The sequence below is a fragment of the Grampus griseus genome (assembly GCF_964374135.1).
Source record: "Grampus griseus genome assembly, chromosome: 5".
Classification (NCBI taxonomy): domain Eukaryota; kingdom Metazoa; phylum Chordata; class Mammalia; order Artiodactyla; family Delphinidae; genus Grampus; species Grampus griseus.
The window spans coordinates 63,576,954-63,599,035 of NC_138998.1; the positions used below are offsets into that span (position 1 = coordinate 63,576,954).

Genomic DNA, 22,082 nt, shown 5'->3' on the forward strand with positions numbered 1-22,082 from the left:
ATTCTCTCACTCAAAACTGAGTCCTTTAGTAATGGTCTTGCCAGGAGGATACTTACCAGTGGGGATGCTAGGGTGTGAAGTTCTTAGTGTGTGTTCTTGGCTCATTTTATGAACTTCTTTGGATCTGGGTGGGGTCTCTAAATCCTGGCTCTGGTCTGGGGTCAGGGCCTCACACAGTGTACCTCTGAAGGAAATGCTTGCTGGGGGCATGAGGGAGTTCATGAGGACAAGGCAGCCTCTCATGTGTCTGCTCTCTTCCTTAGAGTCATGTTTGGGTGCTTCTGGGTCTGACTGAGCAAAGAGGAGGAAGGGGATTAGCTGAGAAGCTGCCAAGGACTATAAGGTGTGCAGAACTTGTGGGCAGGAGTGATGGCAGGGGGAGATCAAGCAGAGAACAGACCCTGAGTATGAGGAAGGAGGTGGGTGAAACTTCGGCTGAGGGAGAGTAGTGAAACTACATCTTGATGTCAAGCCAGTGACCCTGTAGGAGGGAGGTCAGGGAGCAGAAGTGGTGTCCTGCATTAAATGGGTGCTGTATTAAGACTACAAGGAAGCACATGAGTCCATAGGGGGCTCAGAGACAAGGGGGATGCAAGAAGACCCTGGGATCGAATGTGTAGCACTCGTAGGGTGATAGGAAGTGTTGGCATAAGCCACTTCATAGAAAATTCTTATAATACAATAGAAAAACCTGAAGTTTCTACAGCTCTGCTATTGTTTATTTCTCATGTTTCTGCAATGCACAAGATACACTTGCAATCCAGAACTGTCCTTTCCCGTTACCTCATCTATTAAAAGCCCAGCCACAATGTTTGGAAGAAAGTTAAAAAAAAAAGGCTTTTGAGCAGCCACAATAGATGGCTAACGCCCTATCACAAAGCCACGCACTGGATCATGGGAGAGCCCCTCTGGTCTCACAGCCCCATACGGCTTTTAGTGAGTCAGAGGCAGCTGGGACCCTTGGGCCGGTCTAAACCAAGCTCTTCAGAGGTCTATTGAAGGGATTCAGGGAATGCTTACAGGAACAAAAATAGGAAGTACAGACGAGCCTCAAAGCCACTGGAAAGTTCCTAACCATCCGCCTTCTCTGGGCTGCACGGTTTCCTGTTTGCCTCTCCGCAGGCCTCTGCCCTGTTCTCTTTGTAAGACCAGCTTCCTTTCCTTCTGCAGGGCCTCGCAACCCCATCACCTGATCTTGTGCATGGCATTTGCTTCTCATATTGTGCCCACTACCTTTCCTTTAAGGGAACTGGGTCTACCGCCAGTTCCCTTATTTATGGGTGAGTTGCTTTCATTTGTTTGTTATATTGACGTATAGTTGATTTACGATGTTGTATTAGTTTCTGGTGTATAGCAGAGTGATTCATCTATATGTGTATATATATATATCCTTTTTCATATTCTTTTCCATTATGGTTTCTTAGAGGATATTGAATATAGTTCCCTATGCTATACAGTAGGACCTTGTTATTTATCTATTTTATATATAGTAGTTTGTATCTGCTAATCCCAAACTCCTAATTTATCCCTCCCTCCCTCACCCCCCTTTCCTCTTTTTTTTTTTTTTTTTTTGCGGTACACGGGCCTCTCACTGTTGTGGCCTCTCCCGTTGCGGAGCACAGGCTCCGGACGCGCAGGCTCAGCGGCCATGGCTCACGGGCCCAGCCGCTCTGCGGCATGTGGGATCTTCCCGGACCGGGGCACGAACCCGTGTGCCCTGCATCGGCAGGCGGACTCTCAACCACTGCGCCACCAGGGAAGCCCATTCTGCCCATTTTTTGATTGGGTTTTATTTTTTGTTCTTGTTGTTATTGAGTTGTATGAGCTGTTTATGTATTTTGGAAATTAAGCCTTTGTTGGTCACATCGTTTGCAAATATTTTCGCCCAGTCCATAGGTTGTCTTTTCCTTTTGTTTATGGTTGCCTTTGCTGTGCAAAAGCTTATAAGTTTGATTAGGTCCCATTTGTTTATTTTTGCTTTTATTTCTATTGCCTTGGGAGACTGACCTAAGAAAACATTGCTGTCATTTATGTCAGAGAATGTTTTGCCTATGTTCTCTTCTAGGAGTTTTATGGTGTCATGTCTTATATTTAAGTCTTTAAGCCATTCTGAGTTTATTTTTGTGTATGGTGTGAGGGAGTGTTCTAATTTCATTGATTTATGTGTGTCTGTCCAGCTTTCCCAACACCACTTACTGAAGAGACTGTCTTTTCTCCATTGTACACTGAGTTGCTTTTAGGTCAGAATTCCACCCTTTGTCCATAAGCAGAAGCCCAAGTGTGTGAGTGGGTGGGGTAGCAGCAGGGTAGGCAGGTAGAATGACTTGCCTATTTGAGTAATATTGGAGGTCTACAGGCCATCTTCCAAAGGATTTAAGAAACACTAATGGGACCCTGCATTTCCTCATTAGTCTGCAGATTTCTGTGTGGCTGGAGTGCACGGTACATGGGGTGGAGTGGTGGGGGGGCAGCTGGGAAGGAACATGAGATTTGGGTCCCCAGGGTCTTTGCCTGGGTCACAGGGCCACAGAAATCCATTCAGTCTGTTTAGACAAATTACTCGGGGAATTATCCATTTCTCACTGAAGGTTTGGCCTAGAGCAAAAGGCAGAGGCTGGCTAGAGAGAGATGGAGAGTGGGGACCTGCTTTGTGTTAATGAGGCAGGTGGGTCACCAGCCCCGTAGTCCCCCCATCCCGGGGGCACTTTGCTCCTCTTCTCTGGGGAAGGCTCTTTACTGGCAGCCTCCCAGGTGGCCACCAGCTCAGCTCTGTTTGCAGGTAGAGACCTCTTCCTGGCCTGGCCCACTTTCCCCACAGTGACTCTGGCTCCTGGTGTTTTGTTGGCATTAATTATAGACAGCAGCAGAGTGCCCAGATGCCACAAGTGACTTTTTATTTTTCCATCTCACCTGATGCCTTTGTTGTTTGCTCTATTCTGCCCTGAATCTTTGTGAAATCTTGACATTTGCAACCCCTCAAATGGCTCACTTCACCTTTAGTTTCATCTGATGTCAGTTCCCGTAAGCACCTGTGGTCTCACGGGATGGCTCTTGTTTCTCTTAGCATCTCAGGGTCTCTTTCTCCTGGACACCATCCTTGCATATTACCACTCCTTCTCTCTTCCTTAGTGGATTTCTCACTTTTTCCCTCTTTACCAATTCTTACTTATGCACACCCCCCCACCAAAACTTGATTAGGGGAGCTCATTTTCTCATCATAGATCTTGTCTTAACCTTGGGCTGAGCTGAGTGTGAGCATGAAGTATGAAAACTCAGACTCCCAGAACTCTAACTCATTTCCACTAGAAACGTTACACACGGTGAGCAAGAATGTGTGTGAGGGAGGGACTGGAGGAGAGGAGCATTAGAAGAATGGGCAGAGTTTTCCACTGCTGGGAGTTTATATGGTATAGTAGTCCTGGAGATAGCCTGCCAAGACTGTTCAAAAGCCTGAGAAATTTGGAAACTTTTTGACCCTGCAATTTGATTTCTAAGACTGATTCTTAAGGAAATAACCATGGATTTCCCCCAAAGATTTAGTTTTACGTACTATTTGTAATATGCAAAAAAAGTTGAAGATGACTTAATTGTCCAGGCTTTGAGCACAGGGGCATATACTACAGCTAATCAAATGATGCTGCAGAAGGCTACTAAATCATGTCTAGCTTTATTGGATCCTTGTAAAAAATCTGGATAACAAAATAAAACCAGGAAGGGGGGACTTCCCTGGTGGTCCAGTGGCTGAGACCCCGTGCTCCCAATGCAGGGGGCCAGGGTTTGATCCCTGGTCAGGGAATTAGATCCCCGCATGTGCAGTGAAGATCCCTGCATGCTGCAACTAAGGCCCAGCACAGGCAAATAAATAAATAAATGTTAAAAAACAAAGACCAGGAATGGTGTGTTATCTGTAGTCATCTGGGGAGGAGAAGAGTGGGTGACTTTTTCCTTCTTTTGACAATTATATTTTCTAAAATTTTTAGATTAAACATACGTTTCTTTGGCACTAAGAAAAACAACAGTTGCTTTAAAAACAAACGCTATCCACCCAGCCAACCACAATAATACACAGGTTGAAAATTTAGGTTCAGTTAAAAATCTTCCTCCAATAAATTCGGAATTGAATTCACATTTGTAACATTATAAACAAAATACTACAGGTCAAAGGGAGACCAAGTTGGATGCATTTGTTAATGGACATCAGTTGTCCACAAGCCTTAGATAAACACAAGACTCAGGGCCAGAACTGTTGCTTTCTTACCCTTGCTTTTCTTACCAATAATAGCAAGTAGCACAAGGATTAAGTGATTGTAGTAGAGTTTGCTTTGCTTCATCTGCAGCTCACTCTGAAATTGCTCAGCCCCAGAAGGGGTAGGTCTGGGGGAACAGATGGCCAGGTTGAGCCCTGGGAAGGAGGCTGTAGTTCTGGAAGGGGTTCTGAAGTGGCCGGAGTGACCAGGGGTGGGAGGAGCGAGGGTGTTTACCCTCCTGCGTGTGTTAACATATGTGCCTCTGATGCTTAGCTGCCAACTTGGCTTTGTTTTCTTTTTTAACTTCCTGCAGGCAGAGTAGAGTGAACTGTGTAGAGATCTGCAAAGAGCAGCTTAGAGAGAAGCAGTGAAGTCCTGGACCGCAGCTGAAATGAACTGGTCCACTTGAACCTGCCCAAGCCCTGGGGCAAGGCCTCTGTCCCAGCGCTGAGGTAAGAGCACTCGAATCCCAGCTTGGGGACAGAGAGGGCAGAATGCCTCCTGTTGTGGGGTGGTGAAAACCTCCTCTTCTCAGGCTCAGGAAAGAAGGGGCAGTCGTTTCTGGTTCAAACCATCGGCTTCCATCTCAGCCCAATCGGAGGCAAGGTCATTTGGTGGCTAAAGAGGTTTTGATTTTTCAGACTAGGTCTTTTGGAATCTTAACAGGATGTTGTATTTTTTCAATTGCTGGTGAAATTTGAACTCCAAAGGGAATGAATTTATCCTCCAGGTAAGACTGCACCAGATTCAGGGGAATGCTTAACGTTGGTGCAGCTGCTCTGTTCTGCAAGGGAAGTCAAACTTTCAGGAAACACACACACACTCTCTCTCTCTTTCTCTCTCTCCTATCCAAGGAAGATAGAGTGACAGAAATTACGTGGGGAGGTTGTTGGAAAACATTCCATTAAGCTCACTGAAAAATGACTTTAAGGGACATCCCTGGTGGCACAGTGGTTAAGAATCCACCTGCCAATGCAGGGGACATGGGTTTGACCCCTGGTCCGGGAAGATCCCACATGCCACGGAGCAACTAAGCCCATGCGTCACAACTACTGAGCCTACTCTCTAGAGCCCGCGAGCCACAACTACTGAGCCCTCATGCCACAACTACTGAAGCCTGTGTGCCTAGAGTCCGTGTTTCGCAGCAAGAGAAGCCACCGCAATGAGAAGCACGCGCACTGCAACGAAGAGTAGCCTCAGCTTGCAGCAACTAGAGAAACCCTGCACACAACAACGAAGACCCAACACAGCCAAAAATAAATAAATAAAATAGAGGATACAGGGCATGCAGGTCTTCAAGAGCCTGGCTCAGGTTCTTTTCCATGGCCATGGCAGGCTCCTTAACATCCAGGGTTTTGCCCAGTTCATCTTGGGACAGCTTTTGCATGTCCTGGAAGAGGGCACAGTCACTGTGCTGGTTTTGCATCGTCAAGAGATGCTGGGCGCCCTCAAGCTTCTCCACAGCGGACTCGTGGAAGAAGTGACCCACACCCTCCAGAGCCGCATCCCTGAGGGAATATAGAAGCCCAGAGAGAGATGGCAGAGGAGTAAGATGTGGAGATCACCTTCCTCCCCACAAATACATCAAAACTACATCAACATATGGAACAGCTCCTACAGAACACCTACTGAACGCTGGCAGAAGACCTCAGGCTTCCCAAAAGAGCCGTGTGGCTGACAGGGTCTTGGTACTCCAGCCTGGTGTCAGGCCCGAGCCTCTGATGTGGGAGAGCCGAGTTCAGGACATTGGAACACCAGAGACATCCTGGCACCACGTAATATCAATCAGCAAGAGCTCTCCCAGAGATCTCCATCTCAGTGCTAAGACCCAGCTCCACCTGATGGCCAGCAAGCCCCAGTGCTGGACATATGCCAATCACCTAGGAAGACAGGGACACAACCCCACTCATTAACAGAGAGGCTGCCGCAAATCATACTAAGTTCACAGACACCCCAAAACACACCACTGGACACAGCCCTGCCCCCCAGAAAGACAAGGTCCAGCCCCATCCACCAGAACACAGGCACCAGTCCCCTCCACCAGGAAGCCTACACAACCCACTGAACCAACCTCACCCACTGGAGGCAGACACCAAAACCAACAGGAACTACAAACCTGCAACCTGTGGAAAGGAGACCCCAATCACAGTAAGTTAAACAAAATGAGAAGACAGAGAAATACACAGCAGATGAAGGAGCAAGGTAAAAACCCACCAAACCAAACAAGTGAAGAGGAAATAGGCAGTCTACCTGAAAAAGAATTCAGAGTAATGACAGTATTTTGGAGAGTAAATCCAAAATCTTGGAAATAGAATGGAGAAAATACAAGAAATGTTTAACAAGGACCTAGAAGAACTAAAGAGCAAACAAACAATGATGAACAACACAATAAATGAAATTAAAAATTCTCGGGATGGAATCAATAGCAGAGTAACTGAGGCAGAAGAACGGATAAGTGACCTGGAAGATAAAATAGTGGAAATAACTACTTCAGAGCAGAATAAAGAAAAAACATTCTAATTATAGGGGTCCCAGAAGAAGCAGAGAAAAAGAAAGGGCCTGAGAAAATATTTGAAGAGAGTATAGTTGAAAACTTCCCTAACATGGGAAAGGAAATAGTCAATCAAATTCAGGATGCACAGAGAGTCTCATACAGGATAAATCCAAGGAGAAACACACAAAGACACATTAATCAAACTATCAAAAATTAACTACAAAGAAAAAAATATTAAAAGCAGCAAGGGAAAAGCAACAAATAACATACAAGGGAATCCCTATAAGGTTAACAGGTGATCTTTCAGCAGAAACTCTGCAGGCCAGAAGGGAGTGGCAGGACATATTTAAAGTGATGAAAGGGAGAAACCTACAACCAAGATTACTCTACCCAGCAAGGATCTCATTCAGATTCGACAGAGAAATTAAAACCTTTACAGACAAGCAAGAGCTAAGAGAATTCAGCACCACCAAGCCAGCTTTACAACAAATGCTAAAGGAACTTCTTTAGGCAGGAAACACAAGAGAAGGAAAAGACCAACAAGAACAAACCCAAAACAATTAAGAAAATGGTAATAGTAACATACATATCGACAATTACCTTAAATGTAAATGGATTAAATGCTCCAACCAAAAGACATAGGCTGGCTGAATGGATACAAAAACAAGACCCATATATATGCTGTCTACAAGAGACCCACTTCAGACCTAGGGACACATACAGACTGAAATTGAGGGGATGGAAAAAGATATTCCATGCAAATGGAAATCAAAAGAAAGCTGGAGTAGCAATTTGCATATCAGACAAAATAGACTTTAAAATAAAGACTATTGTAAGAGACAAAGAAGGACACTACATAATGATCAAGGGATCGATCCAAGAAGGAGATATAACAATTGTAAATATTTATGCACCCAACATAGGACCACCTCAATACATAAGGCAAATGCTAACAGCCATAAAAGGGGAAATCGACAGTAACACAATAATAGTAGGGGACATTAAAACCCCACTTTCACCAATGGACAGATCATCCAAAATGAAGATAAATAAGGAAACAAGCTTTAAATGACACATTCAACAAGATGGACTTAATTGATATTTATAGGACATTCCATCCAAAAACAACAGAATACACTTTCTTCTCAAGTGCTCTATTCTCCAGGATAGATCATATCTTGGGTCTCACATCAAGCCTTGGTAAATTTAAGAAAATTGAAACTGTATGAAGTATCTTTTCTGACCATAACGGTATGAGACTAGATATCAATTATAGGAAAAAAAATGTAAAAGATACAAACACATGTAGGCTAAACAATACGCTACTAAATAACCAAGAGATCATTAAAGAAATCAAAGAGGAAATCAAAAAATACCTAGAAACAAATGACAATGAAAACACGACGACCCAAAACCTATGGGGTGCAGCAAAAGCAGTTCTAAGAGGGAAGTTTACAGCAATACAATCCTACCTCAAGAAACAAGAAACATCTCAAAAAAACAACCTAACCTTACACCTAAAGCAATTAGACAAGAAGAACAAAAAAACCCCCGAAGTTAGCAGAAGGAAAGAAATCATAAAGATCAGATCAGAAATAAATGAAAAAGAAATGAAGGAAACAATACCTAATATCAGTAAAACTAAAAGCTGATTCTTTGAGAAGATAAACAAAATTGATAAACCATTAGCCAGACTCATCAAGAAAAAAAGGGAGGAGACTCAGATCAATAGAATTAGAAATGAAAAAGGAGAAGTTACAACTGACACTGCAGAAATACAAAGCATCATGAGAGATTACTACAAGCAGCTCTATGCCAATAAAATGGACAACCTGGAAGAAATGGACAAATTCTTGTAAAAGCACAACCTCCTGAGACTGAACCAGGAAGAAATAGAAAATATAAACAGACCAATCACAAGCACTGAAATTGAAACTGTGATTAAAAATCTTCCAACAAACAAAAGCCCAGGACAGATGGCTTCACAGGTGAATTCTATCAAACATTTAGAGAAGAGCTAACACCTATCCTTCTCAAACTCTTCCAAAATATAGCAGAGGGAGGAACACTCCCAAACTCATTGTGCGAGGCCACCATTACCCTGATACCAAAACCAGACAAAGACATCACAAAAAAAGAAAACTACAGGACAATATCACTGATGAATATAGATGCAAAAATCCTCAACAGAACACTAGCAAACAGAATCCAACAGCACACTAAAAGGATCATACACCATGATCAAGTGGGATTTATCCCAGGAATGCAAGGATTCTTCAATATACACAAATCAATCAATGTGATACACCATACTAACAAACTGAAGGGTAAAAATCATATGATAATCTCAATAGATGCAGAAAAAGCTTTTGAAAAATTTCAACACTGATTTATGATGAAAACTCTCCAGAAAATAGGCATAGAGGGAACCTCCCTCAACATAATAAAGGCCATATATGACAAACCCACAGCCAACGTCGTTCTCAATGGTGAAAAACTGAAACCATTTCCTCTAAGATCAGGAACAAGACAAGGTTGCCCACTCTCACTGTTATTATTCAACATAGTTTTGGTAGTTTTAGCCACAGCAATCAGAGAAGAAAAAGCAATACAAGGAATTCAAATCGTAAAAGAAGAAGTCAAACTGTCATTATTTACAGATGACATGATACTTCACATGGAGAATCCTAAAGATGCTACCAGAAAACTACTAGAGCCAATCAATGAATTTGGCAAAGTAGCAGGATACAAAATTAATGCACAGAAATCTCTTGCATTCCTATATTCTAATGATGAAAAATCTGAAAGAGAAATTCGGAAACACTTCCATTTACCATTGTAACAGAAAGAATAAAATATCTAGGAATAAACCTACCTAAGGAGACAAAAGACCTGTATGCAGAAAACTATAAGACACTGATGAAAGAAATTAAAGACAATACAAACAAATGGAGAGATGTACCATTTTCTTGGATTGGAAGAATCAACATTGTGAAAATGACTCTACTACCCGAAGCAATCTACACATTCAATGCAATCCCTATCAAATTACCACTGGCATTTTTCACAGAACTAGAACAAAACATTTCACAATTTGTATGGAAACACAAAAGACCCCGAATAGCCAAAGCATTCTTGAGAAAGAAAAATGGAGCTGGAGGAATCTGGCTCCCTGACTTCAGACTATACTACAAAGGTACCGTAATCAAGGCAGTATGGTACTGGCACAAAAATAGAAATATAGATCAATGGAACAGGATAGAAAGCCCAGAGATAAACCCATGCACATATGGTCACGTTGTCTTTGATAAAGGAGGCAAGAATATGCAATGGAGAAAAGACAGCCTCTTCAGTAAGTGGTGCTGGGAAAACTGGACAGCTACATGTAAAAGAATAAGATTAGAACACTCCCAAACACCGTATAAAAAATAAACTCAAAATGGATTAAAGACCTAAATGTAAGGCCAGACACTATAAAACTCTTAGTGGAAAACATAGGCAGAACACTCTATGATATACATCACAGCAAGATCCTTTTTGACCCACCTCCTAGAGAAATGGAAATGAAAACAAAAATAAACAAATGGGACCTAATGAAACTTAAAAGCTTTTGCACAGCAAAGGAAACCATAAACAAGACAAAAAAACAACCCTCAGAATGAGAGAAAATATTTGTGAACGAAGCAACTGACAAAGGATTAATCTCCAAAATATACATGGAGCTCATGCAGCTCAATATCAGAAAAACAAACAACCCAATCCAAAAATGGGCAGAAGACCTAAATAGACATTCCTCCAAAGAAGATATACAGATTGCCAACAAACACATGAAAGAATGCTCAACGTCATTAATCATTAGAGAAATGCAAATCAAAACTACAATGAGGTATCACCTCACACCAGTTAGAATGGCCATCATCCGAAAATCTACAAACAATAAATGCTGGAGAGGGTGTGGAGAAAAGGGAACCCTCTTGCACTGTTGGTGGGAATGTAAACTGATAGAGCCACTATGGAGAACAGTATAGAGGTTCCTTAAAAAACTAAAAATAGAACTACCATACGACCCAGCAATCCCACTGCTGGGCATATACCCTGAGAAAACCATAATTCAGAAAGAGTCATGTACCTCAGTGTTCATTTCACACTATTTACAGTAGCCAGGACATGGAAGCAAGTGTCCATTGACAGATGAATGGATAAAGAAGATGTGGTACATATATACGATGGAATATTACTCAGCTGTAAAAGAAACGAAATTGAGTTATTTGTAGTGAGGTGGATGGACCTAGAGTCTCATACAGATTGAAGTAAGTCAGAAAGAGAAAAACAAATACCGTATGCTAACACATATATATGGAATCTAAAAAAAAAAAAAAAGGTTCTGAAGAACCTAGGGGCAGGACAGGCATAACCACCCAGATGTAGAGAATGGACTTGAGGACACGGGGAGGGGGAAGGGTAAGCTGGGCCGAAGTGAGACACTAGCATGGATATGTATACACTACCAAATGTAAAATAGATAGCTAGTGGGAAGCAGCACAGGGAGATCAGCTGGGTGCTTTGTGACCACCTAGAGGGGTGGGACAGGGGGGGTGGGAGGGAGGGAGACGCAAGAGGTGAGAGATATGGGTACATATGTATATGTATAACTGATTCACTTTGTTATAAAGCAGAAACTAACACACCATTGTGAAGCAATTATACTCCAATAAAGATGTTTAAAAAATAAATTGTTGGTGACCTGAAATTGGCTATAGTGGGAAAATTGATACCACAGAAATTAGCTTTTGCTGCAAACCAGGGCTTTTTTGTTTTGGAGATTCAGATTACCAGCACACCTCTGGTTCCAGTGCTTGCTCTACCCCGGACATGCTGGGAGGCATGGGGCAAGTCCCTTCACCTGTGCATCCCTTGATTTCTCTTCTGTGAACAGTAGGTGCTCAATAAGCATTAGTTGAATAGATGAATAAGGCTGAGGTTCTGTTCTTATTATTCCATAAGTTAAGGTCCCATAAGACAGTGAACATGAAGTGTTTTTCATATTGTGAATTTCCCTTCCTGTGGAGGGAGGGCTTTAATTGATTGGTGAGCCTTTTGTGTATTGATGAAGTGAAGTTGGCTGACACTTCCCTTTTTGGCTCTCGCCTCTTGGGAAATCTGTGAATTACTGACACCCTTTCATAAGGGCAGATGAAAACTCTCCATTTACTGACCGACATCTGGGGCAAATTTCCTTCCTGGAAAAATCAAGAAGTCAAGAGTAGCGTGAAAAGGAAGCCCTGGCCCTGCTGGGTATGAGAGCCTGGGCTGAAATCAGAGCTTTGGACTCAAGCTTTGATGGTGGGGTGGGGGTGGAGGAGGAGGGGCAGGTTCAGCGGAGCAGGGGCACTTCCTGCCAAATGTGAATGTTAAACAAAAGCCTCTTTCTTCAAGGCCCTGCTGTCAGCAGATTAGCGCTAATTAAATTAGCATAATGGAGCCCCCGCCTCTGCCCTCTCCCTCTGCTTTTTTCTGAACCTTCTGGCTCCTTTTCCCAACCTCCTTTAAGTATCTTGAAAGAGGGGATGGGGAGAAGGCAGGGCATCAGTTAAGCACCAGTGTACTGTGTGGAAGTGTAGTGTGTAAAATTACAGAAGTGGAAAGGACTATAGGGGCCACCTGGTGCCACACTTTCATTTTAAGAAGCCAGTTCACACAGCCATGGTTATCGGTGCCTGAGGTGAAGGTGTGTGCTCCAGGGGAGGGAGGGACATGGGCTGGTGAGACGGGCACTGCTCCTGAGGCCACTTGCTCACGGAACCTTTGCGTGTCCCTGGCACGGGGACATGGGGGTGTTCTCCAGGTGCCAGCCCTGTGTCCCCCTCCTCAGCCCCTCCCCTGTGTCTGCTGCCCCAGCCCCAGTGCGCTTCATGACGTGCCCCTCCAGTGCACTTGGAGTTAAGTCTTCTTCCTCATCAGAGGCTTGGCTTTCTAGGTCAGTGAAACCAATTGAGAAGATGTTATCTGAGGATATTTAAAGTATATATACACAAGGAGGGGTAGAGAAGGGCGTTGACTGATCTCACAGTGGTTCCAGGATCTGTGCTTGCGATCTGGTCTCTAATTCTGCAATGACCTACCTAACAAGGTGGGTATTTCTATCCCCATGTGGCAGATGTAGAAACTGCGTCTCAGAGGTAAAAGAGACTTACTTGCCCAAGATTTCACAATTCAAAAGTAACAGAGATGTAAACTAAGCCTGTCTGTGCCCTCTGCAGCTTCTCAAAGTTCCTGAGTGTTCTTTATAGTAAGTACTTGCCCCCCAGTACTTGTTCCCCCAGGCTCCTTTCCCTCATCTCTGAGCTATGGGAACAGCTGCAGCTCAAAGTGCTCGGAGTTTTATGAAAAGCTTCACTGTTCCTTTCAAACCCCAATGGCTGTTCCCTGTGCAGTAACATAGCATCAGAGTGAGGGAGCATGCATAGAGTGCTGAAGTGTAGTCCCCTCATTCATGGGATGCCCCAGGCAGTGAGGAGGATTCTCCTGGCCCCAGGCCTCTCAGACAGTGAGAAGTGGGGGGGGGGGGGGCGCTTCTCGGCCTCTGTACTCTCAGTGCTCTTTGCAGGGGAATGTACCGAGTTAGGTCTGTTTGGTTTTCCTCCATGTTTAAACAAGAGATTATTCCTCTGGTAAGAGGGATTTAATTCAGTTTTATAGATATTTACTGAAAGCCTGCTGTGAACCCAGCCAAATATCCTGGCCTGTTTGGGCAAGAGATTCTGGCCCAGCCTTGGGCACATGGATGTGACAAGGGACACGGGAGGAGCTGCCTACATCAGAATATGAATTAGGGCTGAAAGAGTTCCTTGGAGAGCTAGTAGGTTGGCCTTCCCGTCTTATATCTGAGGAAGGGGGGCCCAGAAAGGGAAAGGGCCTTGTCTGTGACACAAGTGGAGCTGGAGTCTGTTCTGAATGTCTGGTCAGGGTCTGTCCCACCAAACCACTCTGGCTGTAGAGGGAAGAATGTTCAGGGGAGGAGGTACAGCCCGCTCTCTGCCTTAGCCTGTCTGGCCCAGTACTTGTGATGGGCTGGGCTTGCCTGTTAGAGGAATTTGTGGCAATGGCAACCCAGCAGGGAGAGGGTGTCATCTCAGTGATGCCGGAGATCCCCTGGCATCCCAGTGATTCTTTCAGATTCCTCCTCGAGGCCTTGCTTAGGACAGGGGTCTTCACGCTGGAAAGTCACTATTGTGGGAAGGCATCACAATGCAGAGAAGAGTGCCCCAGCTTTGAAGACGTTTGATCTGGGTTTGAGCCTGGCTTGACCGTAGCTGCATGACTACCTCGCCCTTCTGACTCAGTTTCCTCATATGTAAAATGGGCTGAATAATACCTACTTTGAGTGAAGATTAAAAATTATTTTTATAATGTTCTTCCCATAAAGTAGATGCTTATTAAATGATACCCATTTTTTTTCCATGCAGCTCTATTAAGGTATAATTGAGAGACAAAAACCTGCATATATTTAAATTGTACAATTTGGTGAGTTTCGACATATGTATACACTTATGAAGTTCTCCGCACAAGTCAGGTTAATGAGCATAACCATCAACCCCCCAAGTTTCTTCCTTCACCTAATCCCTCCCTTCTGCCCCTCTCTATGTCCTGCCTCCCATCCCTAGGCAACCACTAATCTGCTTTATTGCTATAGATTGGTTTGCATTTTCTAGAACTTTACATAAATAGCACAATACAGCATATGTTTTTCTTACACTCAGCATAATTATTTTGATATTCATCCATGTTTGTGTATCAGTAGTTCATTCCTTTATTGCTGAATAGTGTCTCACCATATGGAAATACCAAGATTTGTTTATCCATTCATCCGTTGACAGAGTTTTGGGGTTGTTCCCAATTTTTGGCTGTTAAAATAAAGCCTATATATATATATATATATATATATATATTTGCAGCAACGTGGATGGACCTAGAGATTATCATACTAAGTGAAATAAGTCAGGCAGAGAAAGACAAATATCATTTGATATCACTTACATGTAGAATCCAAAAAAATGATACAAATGAACTTATTTACAAAACAGAAATAGACTCACAGGCATAGAAAACAAACTTATGGTTACCAAAGAGGAAAGTGCGTGGGGAGGGATAAATTAGGAGTTTGGGATTAGCAGATACAAACTACTACATGTAAAATAGATAAACAACAAGGACCTACTGTATGGCACAGGGAACTATATATATTCAATATCTTGTAATAACCTATAATGGAAAAGAATCTGAAAAACAATATACATATATATATACATATACATATAACTGAATCACTGCTGTACACCCGAAGCTAATACAACATTGTAAATCAACTATACTTCAATAAAAAGGTGTTCCGTTTGAAAAAAAGCCACTATAAGCATTTGTGAAAAATCTTTTGTGGGGCATATGCATTCTGTTTGGGTGAATACCTAGGAGTGGAATGGCTGGGTCATATGGTAGGTGTATGTTTAGCTTCTTAAGAAGCTGCCACGCTTTTTTCTAGAGCAGTTGTACCAGCTTATACTTCCACCAGCAGCGTATGAGAGTTTCAGGTGCTCCACTTCCTTGTCAACACTTGGTGTGGTCAGTCTTTTTAGTTTTAGCTATTCTAATAGGTGGGTAGTGATAGCTCATGGGTTTATTTGCATCTCTCTGAAGATTAATGATGTTGAGCATCTTGTCATGTGCTTATTTGGCATCTGCATATCTCCTTTGACGAAATGTCTGTTCAGATCTTTTGTTCATTAAAAAAATTGGATTGTCTTCTTATGATTGGATTGTAAGAGTTCTTTACAGGGAAGCTTTCAGGATGCAAAGGTATGTGACTTGGGTCTTAAAGGAAATTATAAGTGAGCTAGGCAGGGGAAGGGCAGTCTAGGTAAAAGTTTGTATGTGCAGAGGCACGGAGATACAGAATGTCATGGTGCATACCAAATTGTAAGTCATTTGATTGGAGCCCTGGGATTTTTGGAGTAGAAGGATATGGGCTGGAATCCCAGATGCCCTCTCACTGGCTGTGCACCTCGTTTATTTATTTATTTTTAACTTTTAATTTGGAAACAATTATAGATTCAGGGGGAGTTGCGAAGATAGTACAGAGAGGTCTGGTGTATCCTTCATTTAGTTTCTTCCACTGGTTTCATCTTATACAATTATAGTACAATATCAAAACTAGGAGTCTGAGGTTAGTACAACTGTGTGTGGAGCTGTGTCATCTTCTCATATGTTTAGATTAGCGGAGCCACCGCGGTAATCAAGGTATGGAACTAGTCCTCCACACAAATGTCTCTCTCGTGCTACCCATTCATCATCACGCTGGCCCAGCCCTTTCTCCCTTTTCCCATCCCTATAATTTTGTCATTTTGAGAGTGTTCTGTAAATAGAGTCATATGATATGCAACCTTCTGAGACTGGCTTGTTTTCACTCATCATAATGCACTTCAGGTCCATCCGGGTTGTTGAGTGTACCAATAATTTGCTCTTTTTTACTGATGAGTGGTATTCCGTTGTATGGATGGATCACAGTTTCACTATTGACCTAATGAAGAACATTTTAGTTGTTTCTAGTTTTTGACTATAACAAATAAAGCTGCTATCAACAATTGTGTACAGGTTTTTATGTGAACATAAACTTAATTTTTTAATTGATTTTTAAAAATAAATTTATTTATTTTTGGCTGCGTTGGGTCTTTGTTGCTGCGCGCAGGCCCTCTCCAGCTGCAGCAAGCAGGGGCCACTCCTTGCGGCAGTGTGCGGGCCTCTCACTGCAGTGGCCTCTCTTGTTGTGGAGCGCGGGCTCTAGGCGCGCGGACCTCAGCAGCTGTGGCTCGCGGGCTCGAGCACAGGCCCAGAGGTTGCGGCGCACAGGGCCCAGTTGCTCCGCGGCATGTGGGATCCTCCCAGACCAGGGCTCAAACCCGTGTCCCCTGCATTGGCTGGTGGAGTCCCAATTACTGTGCCACCAAGGAAGCCCATATAAATTTAATTTTTCCAAAAAAACAGAAGCCCAAACATTTTTTCTGTATTTTTCCAGGATAAATGCTGAGTTGTATGGCAAGTGTATTTTTAACTTTTTAAGAAACTGCCAGATTGTTTTCTACAGTGACTGTATGGTTTTCTGTTCCCACCAGCAGTGTAGGAAAGATCCACTTTTTCCATGTCCTCATCAGCATTTGGGGTGTCCTATTTTAATTTTAGCCATTCTAATAGGTGTGCAGTGGTAGCTCATTGTGGTCTTCATTTCCATTTCTCTAGTGGCTATAGTTGTGTGACTCTTAGCCTTTCTGCTCTCAGGTCAGGTCGGCTGTATGAATCTAGACTCCAGCCTGTACCTTTTAAGTGTGAGAAGCAAAAGGCCCTAGTGCTGATAGCCCCTTCCCACCATTTCTGGAGCTGCCCTGGAAGGCTGGCTTCCCTTGTTTTCTGATCCAGTTAGCCGGCTACAGGATCTTCCTTCATTGTCCTGGGTGGCTCCAGGAAAGTGATATTTTATAGAGCTGAGTATTTCTCCAGGGGAGGTTTTTTTTTTTTGTTTGTTTCCCATAGAGGAGCAAACAACCTGTAAGTGTTGATTTTTTACCTCCACCCTGTCCCTCCCTGGTCCCTGTGTGCCAGCATCTGTACTTACTGGCAGCTGAGCTGGAGAAACCTCTGGAGCTGACCCAGGATGACTTTTCTCAGTGTTTGGAGGTCTGAGGTGCCAGGGGAAGCTGCCATGGCCTCGGGCCCTCCCTGTGCCTACAATCTTCTCTTCTTTTCACTTACAGATCGAGAGGCAGCTTTAATGCGCTGGGGAAAATAATAATGGTAGCTGAGAATTATATAGCACTTATGATGTACCAGGTACTAAGTGCTTTATGTATATTTACTCATTTAATTCCCACAACAACCTGACAGATCTGGGTTCCAGGTGCAGAGCCTCAGTTTCCTCACCTGTAAACAGGGCGGTAACAATCCCTAGTGGATAGATTGGGAGGGCTAAGTAGGGGTGGTGTAGTGACTTACCCCCCTAGAGAACACTGGTTCCCTCTCCTCTACAGGGGCCCTTAACAATCGTGAACACCCAGCTGTACTGCCGTGCTGCACTGAAAGAAAGTGGGTGTCTGTATCCCTTGCTCCACTTCAGTCAAAGATGAGTGTCCATTCACTCATTCAGCATCCAATCAACTTTAAGAATGAGCACCTACTGTGTGCTTGCTTCTGTACTAGGCACTGTGAGCCCCAGACCTACAGTCCTTGACCTCATGCAGCACGTGGTCTACAGAGAGAGACAAATATGAATTTAATAATAACACAACTGAGTGTAAACTCATGAATTGTGGGATTTCTGTAAAGGCAATTCTCTGGTGCTGTGTGAGTGAACCAGTCTGACATCGGAGGATGCGTCCTCGGGGAAGTGATTCTGGCTTGGAGTCTGATTCCTTAGCCTTGATCTACTGCAGAGGCCCATGTGGAATGTTCTATAGGATCAGCTCACTTTAAGCTGCGTCCTGACTATAGACTGACCTGATGCCTGGCCATCCCAGTGCTCTCCCCCCCATAACAACCCAGACTATTCCATGAGGTTACCCATCCCCAACCATTCACAGCTGCTGCTGACCCCATGGGGACCGAGACTAAGCTCAGGGCCACACCTTACAGGGCTGGGTCATCCTTTTCTGTTGTTTCTTTGTTTTTGAATGTGCTCATGACTCAGTCAACTTATTACACAGTGAGCCACCGTGGTAGAGTTATTCGTCAAACAGATTTTTTAAAAACCATCTTTATTGAGGTATAATTTATATTCCATGAAATTAACTTGCTTTAAGTGTAAATTCAGTGATTTTTCGTAAATTTACTGGGTTGTGCAACAATTACCAAAATCCAGTTTTAGAACATTTCCATCATTGGTTGGGTCATCTTCAAATGGAAAAGGCAAGGGATTATTTTTCACGGCAATAGCTCCGTAACTCCTTTTTATGGAATTAGTTCTGTGCTCCCAGCAGGAGGATCTCATTAATTAATTCAATTAGTATTTACTGAGAGCCTGCTGGAGCCCACAGCTGGGCTAGGTGCAAAAGGCAATAAAGAGAGAAACAAGTGGAGATGGCTGCTTCCCTGTGGCTGACAAGCTTCCTATTGAAGATACATTGTTAAATGTAACCCACCTGCAGCTTACAGTTTGCTTGTGGCTGCTGCAGGGCAGGTGATTATTTTCTACCTTGTGGCTAGTAATTGATGAGGCAAGGGCCTTGCTTTTGCATTACCTGCTATTGTACTGAAATTATTGGCCAAGCAGAAGGAGGGAAGTGTACTCTCCAACATCTGCAAACTGCTGTAGGCGTTGGCAAGCCTGGATGCAGGATCTGGGAAGAGAGGGGATTGGATTGGGTGTGCTGTTTGCAGTGCGAAGATTCGACAGGTGGACTTGGGGTGAGCGGTGAGGTGTACTGAAGGAGGAAAAGAGTGCGGGGAAAGTCAGGGAGTTGCGGCTCACCAGGTGGCCTACAGCTTAGGGGTGCCTCTGCGTGCAGTGGGGTGTTGCTTGGAGGCGTGGCGGTAAGGCGGGAGTGCAAGCTTGGATGCTAGACTGAGGAATTTGGACTTGGTGGAGCAAACAGGGAAGATGCTATTTTAAGTCTTGGAGGAGGGCTGTGACTATTCAGAGCTGGGCTTGGGAGAGTAATCTCGCGTGAGCTGAGAGATGGGAAGTGGGCATGGGTTAGGAGGCTATCGAGAGCGTCTTAACGTTAGGTGACGTGGACCTGATGCGAGCAGGAGAAGGGCGGCAAGGAAAAAAGAAGTGGGTGGGAGAGAAGATCCTGCCAGGTAGGGGAGAAAATCTCTCTGTCCCAACCCCTTCTCCCAGGTTCCATACCTGCCTTACCCAGCTGCCTTTTGCACTTCAACCAACCGCTCAGGCTCAGCCTGTCCAAAGCCCCCTCCACGTCATGCTTTCCCCTTGCCTGGCGTACTTTTCTCTCCCTGTCCCATTCCTCTTGCCCAGGAGGAAGGAGAGGAGCCAGAAAGAAGCGGAACGCTGTCCCTTTGGAAGGCAGCGCCGTAGAAGGTAGCGGCAAGAGATTTCCAGGGAGGGAGGTGCCAGATGCGAAGGAGGTGAGTGAGTGCGGGCGCTGAAGACGGGCCAGGGACTCAGGTACTCGTGTGAGGCGAGTGGGGTGCCTCGGGTGCAAAATTTAAGGAGGCACTGGGTGCCAACCCGGCTTGCACAACCCTGAGAGTGAGGGTCCTGGACTAGGTTCCTGGAGAGAACCGGTAGTTGGGAGGACGCCGGTGACTTTGGAGAAAGCATTAGCTTTCAAAAAGTTAAGGACCGGGCTTCCCTGGTGGCGCAGTGGTTGAGGGTCCGCCTGCCGATGCGGAGGGCACGGATTCGTGCCCCGGTCCGGGAGTATCCCGCGTGCTGCGGAGCGGCTGGGCCCGTGGGCCACGGCCGCTGGGCCTGTGCGTCTGGAGCCTGTGCTCCGCAACGCGGGGTGGGGGGGCAGTGGGAGGCCCGCGTATCGCAAAAAAAAAAAAACCCAAAAAACCCAAAAAGTTAAGGACCAGGTGTGGAACGGTTTCTTCAGAAGAACACCTTCCATAGGAAGCTTCCTGAAGCTGTCTGGGGGCCTGCCTGTCTGCTTTCTCCCCACCCCAAGACAGCCCCTCAGTGTCTCCACGGACTCTCTAGGCTTCCTGGAGCACAATGTGAAGACCACTGATTAAGCCTAGCCCCCCATCTTACCAGAGAATTCTGAGACCCAGAGAAGTACATGACTTTGTCCAAGGTTACACAGGGAGGGGTGACCTTAGGGGTCTTCTTTACTTTGATTTATCACCTTCCGTTGCTTTAGCTTCTCTTTTCATTGTTCCTCCCAATCTCCTCCTCCCTCTTCCAACTGTGAGAATTGGCAACAGTTGATATTCAAGGACTCATCTATATTGGAGGACTGAGGGCTAATTCTGAGAAGTCTGTTTCTAGAGTGCCTGCTGCCTACCAAGCACTCTTGTAGGGGCTTTCCCATTCATTATTGTATTCATATAAGGACTTTCAAAGTACTTGTCATTGTCCCATTTTCCTGATGAGAAGACGGAGGCTCAGAGAAGACAAGGGCTGGCTTAGATTTGCATGGTTACTAACTGGTGCTGCCGGACCCAGAGCCCGTGTTCTTCCTCCACCACGTATCTCTTTAGTTATTCATACAACTGAGTGCCTTGAGGCCAGGCACTAGTTTGGTGCTGGTATGGTACAAAGGAGACAAAAATCCTGCTGAAACTTATTCTGCTTGTCCCCCTGCTTGTGCAGGGGATTGACCTGTGCTTCTTAAGGTCCGCTGCCTCGGGGTCTCTGGGCTGCCTGTGGTGGCTGCTGTGTTTGGGGCTGTTGCTGAGATACTGTCCGCGGCCTAATTCATTCCTCAGCCGTGTCTCACGGACTCCTTTCTCTGTGCCTCTGGGTCACTGAAACATTCCACTGAAATCACTCATAGGTGACATAGGCAGTTTATTCTCCAAGGAACACGGTTTCCCCTACATTTCTTAGCTTTTATCACCAGCCATTTCCTTTGGCCACCACCCGTGTAAAGAGCTCTGACTCAATCCCATGACTTAGCCCTGATAAGGCAAGTTATTTTGGCCTCCTCTGCCCTCAGCCCCAGTGAGAATTTGGACTCAATGTTTGCACTTCTCGCTTTAGACTGTTTGTCAGAGTTTGTGGAAAAAGCCATGTATTATTAATGCCTTGGCCGGGAATGGCTGTGCCCTGCCAGGTTGTCATGTGAGCCCTCTGAAAAGCCCTAGGCTGCAAGGCCCCAAGCTCTCCTGGGCCCAGGGGCTTTGGTGGGAAATGTGATCCTATCCTACAGAAACTGCAAACAGCCACCGAGGGTAGAGAGGAACTTGGAAGGGGTGGATCGGGGTCTCACCCAGGAATTCGTAACTGCTTAGAGAGTGTCTCATGGGGCTGATTCCATTCTGCTTCAGTGGGACCCGCGGTTTGTTGAAGGTCTTTTAGTCTGATGTCCTCCTCCCCCATAAGACAAAAATGAGCTGATTTAAAATCAGCTAAGTAATATTAAATATTAAAATCAGTTGAGTAATATTTAGAGATCTGTCTTACAGTGGGTGATATGCTGGCCACTTGAAATCAGTGATGTAGTTTTAATCCTCAGAACAAGTCTTTGAGGTGGCGCTTGTTATCTCCATGTAATGGATGAGAAAACCACCTCTGAGATGTCAAATGAATTACACAAGGTCATGCAGGTGGTAAGGAGTAGAGATGGGATTCGAACCCTGGTCCATCTGGGCCAAAAAGCTCATGTTCC

General features: G+C 44.6%; 1 protein-coding gene across 1 annotated transcript in view; it reads left to right on the plus strand.

Annotated features, from left to right (window-relative positions):
* The first annotated feature begins 1,149 nt into the window (after nt 1-1,149).
* The window catches only part of ST6GAL1 (ST6 beta-galactoside alpha-2,6-sialyltransferase 1), a 114,956-nt gene continuing 94,023 nt past the window's right edge, over nt 1,150-22,082 (plus strand). The window contains exons 1-2 of the mRNA XM_082654242.1: nt 1,150-1,280; nt 4,561-4,699. The gene's annotated coding sequence lies outside the window, so the exon portion shown is untranslated. The remainder of the gene's footprint in view (nt 1,281-4,560; nt 4,700-22,082) is intronic.